Source organism: Oryx dammah, unplaced genomic scaffold (assembly GCF_014754425.2).
Source record: "Oryx dammah isolate SB20612 unplaced genomic scaffold, SCBI_Odam_1.1 HiC_scaffold_8, whole genome shotgun sequence".
Lineage (NCBI taxonomy): Eukaryota > Metazoa > Chordata > Mammalia > Artiodactyla > Bovidae > Oryx > Oryx dammah.
This window is the reverse complement of record NW_024070192.1, coordinates 40,642,475-40,654,255: the sequence shown is the minus strand read 5'-3', so window position 1 is coordinate 40,654,255 and position 11,781 is coordinate 40,642,475. Positions and strand designations below refer to the sequence as shown.

The following is an 11,781-nucleotide window of genomic DNA, read 5'->3' as shown; positions in this document are numbered from 1 at the left end:
ATGATGCTGGAGAAAACTCTTGAGAGTCCCTTGGACAGCAAGGAGATCAAACCAGTCCCTTCTGAAGGAAATTGACCCTGAATATTCATCGGAAGCACTGTAGCTGAAGCTGTAGCTCCAATTCTTTGGCCACCTGATGCAAAGAGCTGACTCATTGGAAAAGATTCTGATGCTGGGGAAAATTGAAGGCAAAGGAGAAGGGGGAGGCAGAGGATGAGATGGTTGGATATTAATGGCATTATAGACTCAAAGGACATGAGTTTAAGTGAACTCCAGGAGATGATGAAAGACAGGGCAGCCTGGCGTGCTCCAGTCTGTGGGGTTGAAAAAAGTCAGACCCAACTTAACAGTTGAACACAACAAAGACTTTGTAAAGGACTTTTGTTTACTTTCTCTTCAAGCATGAAATGTGTCATTAGCTTCACCTTTGGATTCCTATCTAGTTGGCAATAGAATGATTTATAGCCTTGTTTGGCTGAAGAGAGGTAGATTTCATTACTATAGAAACAATGTTGCCATAGTTCTGATATTTTCTGTCTGCCTTTAGAAGCAAAATTCAATTTGAAAAGCTCTTCTTCTAGAAAAGAAGTATTATTTCTTTACTAGAGAGGTCACATTTGTTTGAAAATGACAATAAAAAAATAAAGGGTGGCTTTATGCTCAGATATGAACAAGTTCATAAACAATACACTGAGAATAGAGATAAGTAACTTGCTAGCCCAGAAATACCCAATTTCATACACTCATTCTTTTCTACGATACACACTGTTATCTTTGGCTTACTTGTGCAAATTAACCATATTTTCAGATGCTTATTCTATAATATACAGAGTCATACCTTTTCATGAGAGTCCTGCTCACTATTTGACTTTTTAATTCTATTCTGTCTCGTGGTATCACATTACTATATTAATGATTTTTTAAAAAACTTTAATAATAGGTTTATTGATATATAATTCACATATACTTTACCCTTTTAAAGTATGCAATTCAGGGACTTCCCTGGTGGTCCAGTGGCTAAGACTCCACGTTCCCAGGGCTGGGTGCCCAGGTTCAATCCCTGGTCAGGGAACTGGATCCCACATGCTGTCACTAAGGGTTTACATGCTGCAACTAAGACTCAGCATAGCCAAATAAATAAATATTTTAAAACAGTGTGCAATTCAGTGGTTTTCAGAATATTCACAGAGTTGTACAACCATCACTATCTAACTTTAGGGTATTTTTGTCACTCCAAGGGAAACCCTGTGTGCCTTAGCACTCACTCCCATCTCCCCTTTCCTCCAGCCCCTGAAAACCACTAATCTACTTTCTGTCTCTATGGATTTGCTTATTCTGGACATTTCCTATAACTGTAATCACTCTATATGTGACCTTTTATGTCTGACCTCTTTTACTTTGTATAATGGTTTCAAGATTCGTCCATGTTGTAGCGTGTGTCATTACCTCCTTTCTTTTTATGGTTAAATATTATTGCTCTGTGTGGATATACCACATATTGCTTATTCATTCATCAGTTCATGCACAATTAGTTTCCACTTTTTAGCTATTGTGATCAGAGCTTCTGTGAATATTTATGTACAAGTTTTTGTGCAGAAGTATGTTTTCATTTCTCTTGAGTATATACCAAAGAGGGGAATTGCTGGGTCATGTTTAACATTGTTTAACATTTTGAGGAACTTTGAAAGTGACTGCATCATTTCATAATCCCACCAGACAGTATGAGGGTTGCAATTTTTCTACTTATTAGTCATCACTTATTACTGTCTATTTTTTCTCTTTTAGGCATCCTGGTAGGTAGAAAGTGGCATCTCATTGTGGGTGTTTGGTAACAGCTTTATTGACTTATAATTCACCTGCCTATAATTCACCCATTTAAAGTGCACAATTCAGTGGGTTTTAGTACATTCACAGTTGCGTAACCATCACCACAATCAGCTTTGGAACATTTTTGTCATCCTTCAAAGAAACTGTACCTTTTAGCAATTTCACTGTGGTTTTCATTTGCATTTTCCTAATGAGTAATAATGTGGAGTGTCTTTTCATCTTCTTATTGGCCATACATCTTCTTTGGAAAAATAGCCATTCAAGTCTTCTGCCAATTTTTCAGTGAGTTATTTTTCTCTTTATTGTTGAGTTGTTAGATTCTTTATATATCCTAAACACAAATCCCTTATCAGATAAATGATTTGCAAATATTTTGTGGGTTGTCTTTTCACTTATATTTATTTACTTATTTTTCTTTTTTCTGCTTATTTTCTCCCCATGTTCTGGTACCTGAGAACAGAACCAGTAGACCAGAAGCCGCTGGTACCAAAGACATGATGCTGAGAGGACCAGAGTCTTACCCTTTTCCTTCTACTCCAAACACTACAGGAATAAGAACTGCAAGCGCCACCTCTGCCAAGACATACATGGAGGGCGCCTTTTCACTTTCTTGGTAGTGTTCTTTAAAGCACAAAGTTTAAAAATTTTGCTGAAGTCTGGTTTACTTTTTTTTGGGGGGGGGTCATTTGTGCTTTTGGTGTCATGTCTAAGACAGCACTGCCTAGCCCAAGGTCACAAAGATTAATCCTATGCTTTCCTTTAAGAGTTTCACCATTTTAGGTCTTATATTTAGGCCTATTATCCTTTGTGAATTAATTTTTTGCATACTACGGTGTGAGATCAAAGTCCAAATTTTCATTTATATATGGATATCCAGTTGTCTGAGCACCATTTGTTGAAAAGACTATTTTTTCCCCGTCAAACAGTCTTGGCACCCTTGCTGAAAATCAGTTAGCCAAAAATAAGAAGGTTTATTTCTGGACACTCAGTTCTAGTCCATTGAGCTATGTGTCTATCTGTATGCCATTACCACGCTATTTTCATTACTATAGTTTTAACTAGGTTTTGAAATTAGGAAGCATGATTCCTCCAGCTTTGTTCTTCTTTTTCAAGATTGTTTTGGCTATTCTAAGTCCCTTGTATTTCCATATGAATGTTAAGATTGTCTCACCAATTTCTGCAAAAACGGATGCTGATATTTTGATAGGAATTTCACTGAATCTGTAAGGCAATTCAGAGTAATGCCGTCTTAACAATATTAAACATTTTGATTTGTGAGTATAATGTCTTGCCAATCATTTAGATTGTCTTTAATTTCTTTCAATATTTTGTAGTTTTGGTGTACAATTCTTGTACTTCTTTTGTTAAATCAGTTACTAATTGTTTTAATTTTTTGATGCCATGGAAATGGAAACTGTTTCCTTATTTTCATCTCCTTTTCCTTGGAATCAGTCATAAATCTCTGTTTTTTTTGCTGTAGCTTTTAAGCATTTCTGGTTCCCAGTCTACTTTCATATTTCAACCAGTGCCAGTGTTTCTGTCGGAAGCAGAAGCAGTCAGAAGCAGCACTGCTTCATATTGAACTGGGGATTGGCTGAAAGCCCTGTTATAATAATCCATGATGTGTTACATGAAACAGGGCAGAATAATCTAGTGCTCTAAGAACAAGCTCTGGAGTTAAACCACCCAGACTCCAATCCACCCACTTCCATCATTTACTAGATAGTGACTTTGGAGGAGTTATATAATCTCTGTGTTTCAGTTTTATCTTCTGTAAAGAAAAGGGGATAATAATATTATTTCAGAAAGCAATGAAGATTAAATTAATATATGTAAAAACTCAGAACAATACTAAGAAGTAAGCTCTGTAGTATTTGCTTTTATTGTTGTTGTTATTATTTTTCTATCCATTTATCTATCAATTTATTTTAAATCTGAGATGCAAACCCAAGCATTGATGAATGAGAATATAAGATAGGAAAGCCATAACTGGCAACTTAGCTGCTAAGGTCAGGCCACGTCCTGTAGAAAGAATGGCCCAGGCCAAACACTGTTACTGACATTGGCCTCCTGGCAGGAGAGGATCAGGATCAGAGTAATACTTTACTACAGTGACCTCCAAAAGGGCCTGTGTGCTCTGTCCTGGGGGTGCAATAGATGCTGCCCTGGGGTACAGAAAAAATACTACAATTTTTTTTTTTTTCTTACAATTTTTTAAAATTAAACTTTACTGATATCTAACATATGGACTGATGCTGGTAGCCAGATGCTGTTAGCTAACTTCTCTGTACACGAGTTGTGTCTCAATGATAAGAGAAATCTGAGAGGAATTAGTGTGCTCTAGTTTATCACTGTTAACACCATTTTCATAAAAACAAAAACACGGACTTCCTCGGGGGTCCAGTAGTTAAGAATCTGCTTTCAATGCAGGGGGTGTGGGTTTGGTCCTTGGTTTGGGAACTAAAATACCACATGCTTCGAAATACAACTAAGACCTGACGCAGCCAAATAAATGAACATTTTAAAAATGTTTTAAAAAAAACCCAACCCCCGAGATTTTTAAGTGATAGAGTCCTTATAATATTGTGTAGTGAGATGGGGCGCAACAGTAAAAATCAACTGTATCAACTAGGTTTGGGATTTCACTGGTGGTCCAGTGGTTGGGAATCTGCCTTCCAATACAGGGGACGTGGGTTTGATCCCTGATCCAGGCAATGAGATCTCACATGCCACGGGGCTACTGAGCCCATGCTAAGACCTGACACAGCCAAATAAAAGAAACAAAAACAACAAACAAAAGAATAGATTCACCAGTCATTTGAGGGTGAAAGTGAAAGTGAAAGTGTTAGTTATTCAGTCGTGACTGACTCTCTGCTACCCCGTGGACTGTAGCCCTCGAGGCCCCGCTGTCCATGGAATTCTCCAGGCAAGGATACTGGAGTGGGTAGCCATTCACTTCTCCAGGGGAGTCTTCCTGGCTCAGGGATCAAACTCGGGTCTCCCGCACTGTGGGCAGATTCTTTATCGTCTGAGCCACAAAAGACTGTGCTACCTAGCAGCCATTAAAATAATAAATACATTTATTTAACCAGTACCTTTAAAGATAAGATGGTATTAACAAGGAATGTTACTGCTTTTTCAAAGACACACTTTTTATTGAGAGAGCATTTTATTTTAAATGTCTGGAAATGTTTCCATTTTTATTTTATTCCTGAAATTAATACAACTGTACCATTGCCTATGAAAAATTTAATTCATATGCTTAAAAAAATTGGAAACAGAATCTTCTAACCTATTAATATTCCAGACATAAACTTATAATACCTGCTACTGCTAAGTCGCTTCAGTCGTGTCCGACTCTGTGCAACCCCATAGATGGCAGCCCACTAGGCTCCTCTCTCCCTGGGATTCTCCAGGCAAGAACACTGGAGTGGGTTGCCATTTCCTTCTCCAATGCATGAAAGTGAAAAGGGAAAGTGAAGTCAGTCCTACCCGACTCTTAGCGACCCCATGGACTCCAGCTTACCAGGCTCCTCCATCCATGGGATTTTCCAGGAAAGAGTACTGGAGTGGGCTGCCATTGCCTTCTCCGATATAATACCTTGCCCTTTAAAAAAAAAACTTTATTTGACTGTGCCAAGTCTTAATTGTGGCATGCAAATTCTTAGTTGAGGTATATGGGATCTAGTTCCCTGACCAGGGATTGAACCTGGGGCTCCTGCATTGCGAGTGTGGAGTCTTAGTCACTGGACCATCAGGGAAGTCCCTAAAGGTGACATTTTGAATGAAAAGGAACAGATTCAGGAAAATGAGGGAATGAAAAGACAGAAGCAATAATTTTGATGACTAATAGAAAGTAGAAGAAAGGAAGCTCTGAGATGTCAATGACTAAACTTGGAGGAAGAAAAAGTTCTTGGGGGTGAAACAATGGGTTTCACTTTAAATACATGGAGGCTGAGTGCCTTTTGGAACATAAACTAAAGAATCTAAGGAGCCATTGTGAAAAGACTGAGGGACAGTGACTAAAAATGACTTTTTAGAGAAGTTTTACAGTCCGTATGTTTTACAATTCTGACATATATCGCTGTAAATATAATATAAATTCATGGGAACCAACAGATTTGACTTCTTAAAATATGAATACCCCTTAAGACACACACAGCTCTTTTTTTCCCTTCAGAACATCCCACTATAGCAAAAGATGGGTGAGAGAGAGGATTAACATGGAAACACTGCTTTGGGAAACTTTGGTTCCAAACCCAGTCTACCATATAGCAGTGAGGCAACTCTGGGGATTCATTTAACTCTTCTGAGGCTTGGTCTCATCTTTATTGAGTAATGGTCAAATATTTGTCTGTATAGTTACTGTGAGCACTGAATGAGCTAATGTGTAATAAAGTTCTTATGTCCTGAAGCATTAAGGTTAAATAAAAACTAGTTATAACTATTGCTTGGTCCCTGTAGTTCTTGGAAAACAAACAGACTACTGTGTTATCTTTTATCTCATTCTACTATATCATTATCTACACATTCACATGCGTAAAACCTGGACCTTGTGGTATGTCTGTTCCTAAATAAATATTATTTTCTCCCCTTCAACATTGCTGTAAATAGTGGCACCCATGTAGCACATGTTTGATTTTTTTTTACTGTTTCATCAGAAATGTATATACTTATATGCTTAAGTGTGTACACATACTCAAAGACACACACCTAAAGGTCACTCACAAAGTTTTTGGTGTTTGAGACTTGAACTGAAAAAGAACATTAAAATTCCCATATTTGGATTATACTTATAACAATAATTAGTATGCTTATGTTCTGGACTCAATATTTGTATCCTTCCCAAAATTCATATGTTGTCATTTTAATCCCCCATATGATGATATTAGAAGGTGGGGCCTTTGGGAGGTGATTAGGTCAGGAGAGTGGAGCCCCCATGAATGGAATTAATGCTCATATAAAAGAGACTCCAGGAAAAAAAAAAAGAGAGTGACTCTAGGGGACTGGTGGTCCATTGGCTGGGACTCTGTTTCCAATGCAGGGGTCTCAGGTTAGATTCCTAGTCAGAGAACTAGGTCCCGCATGACAAAACTAAGACCTGTGAGTGCTAAGTAGCTTCAGTAGTGTTCCACTCTTTGCGACCCTATGAACTAGCCCACATGGCTCCCCTGGCCATGGGATTCTCCAAGCAAGAATACTGGAGGGTGTTGCCATTTCCTTCTCTAGGGGATCTTCCTGACCCAGGTATCGAACCCACAACTCTTGTCTCCTGCATTGACAGACAGGTTCTTTACCACTAGCGCCACCTGGGAAGCCCAACTAAGACCCAGCATAACAAAATAAATTTTAAAAATAAAAATAAAAAAGATTTCAGAGAATTCTTTTGCCCCTTTGGCCATGTGAAGACACAGAGAGATGACCATCTATGAACCAGAAAGTGAGATCTCACCAAACACTAAATCTGCTGGTGCCTTGACCTTGGACTTCCTAGCCTCCAGAACTATGAGAAACAAATTGCTGATGTTTATGAGCTACCCAGTCTATGACAATTTGTTGTGGAAGCCTGAACTAAGACATCTTACACCTACATAGCGTTTTGCAGTTATAGAAATTGTATACATTAATAAGAGACAAGAGAAATCTACTATATAAATATATTTAGTGTCCCTGAGGTAGCACATGCATGCTCAGTCACTTGGTCATGTACGATTCTTTGTGACCCCATGGACTGGACCCCGACAGGCTTCTTTGTCCGTGGGATTCCCCAGGCAAGAATACTGGAGTGGGTTGCTGTTTCCTTCTCCAGGGGTTCTTCCTGACCCAGGGAATGAACCCAAGTCTCCTGCATTGGCTGGCGTGTTCTTGACCACTGAGCCACGTGGGAAGCCCATAAAGTTCCTGAAGTAGAGAGCCCAGAAAGTGGAGAATAAAGTGTTCAAAGAGAAAAAGTATACTTTGCTGAAATGAAGAGCAGGATCTACAAATTTAAAGGATACACTCTGTTGCAGGAAAAATTAGCACAGATGCCCAGAAACGTGACATGGCCACATACAATAACTAAACTCACGAGTGACGTGAATAATCCATACATCCAGACAAAAAGCACGAGTCATTTCTAACAGGAAGAGGTAAATCTGGTTTCAGACTTATTCAATGACCCATGTTAGAAGATGTTAGAGCAATATTTATAAACGTCTAAGGAAAAAATGAGGGTGATCCAAGAATTTTATACCTGATCAAAATTCCGTGTATGAAGGCAGCCGACAAATAGTCTCAAATACGCAAAGAAAGGCCTGGCTCAGCTAAGGCACATGCAAATACTTAAAAACAAATTTTTTCTTGGTTGTTCTTTATCTATTTTTGCCTATGCTGAGTTGTGGCAAATGAGGGCTACTCTCTAGTTGTGGCACACGGGCTCTAGAGTGTGGACTCAGTAGTCATGGTGCACAGGCTTAATTGCCCCATGGCCTGTGGGATCTTATAGTTTCCAGACCAGGGAGCGAACCCATGTCCCCTGCGTGGCAGGCAGGTTCTTAACCACTGGACCACCAGAGAAGGCCCATTCACTACTTTCCAGAAAAGCTACCTAATGAAGAAATCCAGCCAACTAAGACATTTCACAGTGAAAAGCTAGGGGACAGGGAAAATAGGATATAACAGGACTGGTCATGAAGTCGAATCTACGTACATTTAAAAATGAGGCAAAAGAACTGCAGGCATCGCAAAATACGACCTACATGTTTGAACAAGGAAGAAAAGCTGGCCGGCAAAGGGAGAAGCACATCCACGCAGTGAGGTGGCTCAGTACGGAGTGTCAGAGCTGGGTGGAGCAAAGAGGGCATTCCTTCAGGGGAATAACTCAGCACAGGGTTGGGTGTCCAGCCAAATCTAAGCAGGGTGTCTGTATTGGAGTGCAAGGAGTTGGAGCCTGTGCGAGGGAAGAAGGGTGTCCACATGGCATGGTGCTGGTGCTGGCGGTGAAGGCTCACTGCAGAGTTTAGACTCTGAGCCAGACGAAGAAAATGTCCATGCATGGGGTGATCTAGTGAGGGTATCAGAGCCCAAATAGGGGGGAGGGGGCCTCCTCAGGGGTGCACAGACTGGCATAGGTTGTGAGACTGGCATCCTGTGAGAGCAATGGAGGGACATAAAAGATTTTATTATGATTTTTCAGAAAGTAGGTTCTTAGTTTTTTAAATGTGCTTTAACACATCAGACTTTTTTTTTCCCCCGATATTGCAGCTACTTACCTGGGAGGAAACAACACAGAAAATAGGTTTAAAGTCTTTTACTGAATGTCTACAAATGGTGGGATTAACATATTAGATCACATGACACTTATTCCTTTCTTGCCTTCAGTTCAGCTCAGTTCAGTCGCTCGGTCGTGTCCGACTCTTTGCGACCCCATGAACCGCAGCACGCCAGGCCTCCCTGTCCATCACCAACTCCCGGAGTTCACTCAGACTCACGTGCATCAAGTCGGTGATGCCATCCAGCCATCTCATCCTCTGTCGTCCCCTTCTCCTCCTGCCCCCAATCCCTCCCAGCATCAGGGTCTTTTCCAATGAGTCAACTCTTCACATGAGGTGGCCAAAGTATTGGAGTTCAGCTTTAGCATCAGTCCCTCCAATGAACACCCAGGACTGATCTCCTTTAGAATGGACTGGTTGGATCTCCTTGCAGTCCAAGGGACTCTCAAGAGTCTTCTCCAACACCACAGTTCAAAAGCATCAATTCTTTGGTGCTCAGCTTTCTTCACAGTCCAACTCTCACATCCATACATGACCACTGGAAAAACCATAGCCTTGACTAGACGGACCTTTGTTGGCAGAGTAATATCTCTGCTTTTTAATATGCTGTCTAGGTTGGTCATAACTTTCCTTCTAAGGTATAAGCGTCTTTTAATTTCATGGCTGCAATCAGCATCTGCAGTGATTTTGGAGCCCCCCAAAATAAAGTCTGACACTGTTTCCACTGTTTCCCATCTATTTCTCATGAAGTGATGGGACCAGATGCCATGATCTTAGTTTTCTGAATGTTGAGCCTTAAGCCAACTTTTTCACTCTCCTCTTTCACTTTCATCAAGAGGCTTTTTAGTTTCTCTTCACTATGTTTTCTTGCCTTAGCAATACATAAATAATTCTTGGTGTATCAATAAAGAATCTATTGTGCTAATTTAATAATAAAATATTTTAATGCTACTTAAAGACTGTAAACTTAGTAGGCTGCATGCTGCTGCTGCTGCTGCCAAGTCACTTCCGTCGTGTCCGACTCCGTGTGACCCCATAGACGGCAGCCCACCAGGCTGCCCCGTCCCTGGGATTCTCCAGGCAAGAATACTGGAGTGGGTTGCCATTTCCTTCTTCAATGCATGAAAGTAAAAAGTCAAAATGAAGTCGCTCAGTTGTGTCTGACTCTTAGCGACCTCACGGACTGCAGGCTCCTCTGTCCATGGGATTTTCCAGGCAAGAGTACTGGAGTGGGGTGCCATTGCCTTTTCCGAGTAGGCTGCATAGAGGCCCTGAAAATTCCTGGACCACCTCACTTTGCAATGCCCTGTTCACCTCTTTCCTAAATAGCCCCATGAAGCTCAGTCAGCATTCAGGGTTTTTTGGGACACCACCCACTGCAAAGTTTGAACTTTGGAACCAGTTCTGAATTTCCTTGTGGTTTCACACTTACTGCATTTTCTTCTCACCTTGCCACTACCCACGCAGACTCAGCCTTCTTGGCTGCATCAACTTTGGGTTGCTTCACTTCCTGGCTTCGGGGAAGCTACAGCTGTAAGAGCTTTCGCAGGCTAAGCAGGTGCCCTATATAAGGCACACAAATTAGAGCGGAGACGCAGAAAAGCCACAAGGGCACTTTCTGATGATGCTGGGATGTGAAGAATCTTGCTCCCCCAGCCCTCACTGGCGGCCTCCGGTGAGGTCTCTCTGATCTCCCATCGTTCACAAACAGTCTTGGAGATATTTTGAGGGTGATAGTCTCTTCACATGAATGAAAACTTGTGTTCAGGACACCAGAAGCGCCATTCAGGATCAGAGTAATGGTTCAGTGGGCTCAGGGTTTTTATTATGGCTTTCAGTGCTATCAAGCTCCATCAGCAGCAGTTCCGATCTCTGGCCTCTAAACTGGTGCTGATATGAGAAGATTTTAAAAAATTAATCTGTAATGAAATAAAACAAGTAAGAAAAACGTGGGAGAACATGTCCAGATGTTTTTGGGGAAAAGAACTGTTTATCCTGAGACTATGTCCTTAAGTTTTGGGGTTTGTTTTCACTTGTTTTTGGCTGCACTGGATCTTAGTTGAGGCACAAGGGCTTTCTCTAGTTGCCCTTAGGCTTGTGGGATCTTAGTTCCCTGACCGTGGATCCAACCTGTGTCCCCTGCACTGGAAGATGGATTCTCAACCACTGGACCACCAGTTAAGTCCCCTTACATTTTTCTTTACAGTTTCAGAAATATCCCTCCTTTTGTGAAATGCAGGTGATAGTAAAGGGTGGGTTGTTGTTATTTTTCGCGTGTGTTTGGAAAAATAAAAAGGAGACAGTCATAGTCTCTGTGAAACTCTTTTCAATACTCTCTTTTTAAAAAAATTGTGCTGAGATACACATAACTTGAAATTTACCATCTGAATAATTTTAAAGTATACAGTGCAGTGGTATCCAGTACATTCATAATGTTGTACAACCGTTACCAACATCCATCTCCGGAACTCTTCTTTGTCTTGCTTTACCCATTAAACACTAACTTCCATTCCCTCCTCCCCTTCCCAGCCCCTGGCTGCTGTCATTTACTTCTGCCTCTATGAATCTGACTACTCTAGGTACCTCATGTAAGTGAAATCATACAGTATCTGTCTTTTTGTGACTGGCTTCTTTCACTTAGCATAATGTCCTCAAAGTTCATCCATCGTGTAGCGAGTGTCAGACTTTCCTTCCTTTTGAG

General features: G+C 40.7%; 1 non-coding gene across 1 annotated transcript; it reads right to left on the bottom strand.

Moving 5' to 3' along the window:
• Positions 1-2,263: 2,263 nt before the first annotated feature.
• Positions 2,264-2,421, bottom strand: LOC120867452. Its single transcript, XR_005721880.1, has one exon. It is a non-coding gene; the product is annotated as a small nucleolar RNA SNORA57 (small nucleolar RNA).
• Between the last annotated feature and the right edge of the window lie 9,360 nt (positions 2,422-11,781).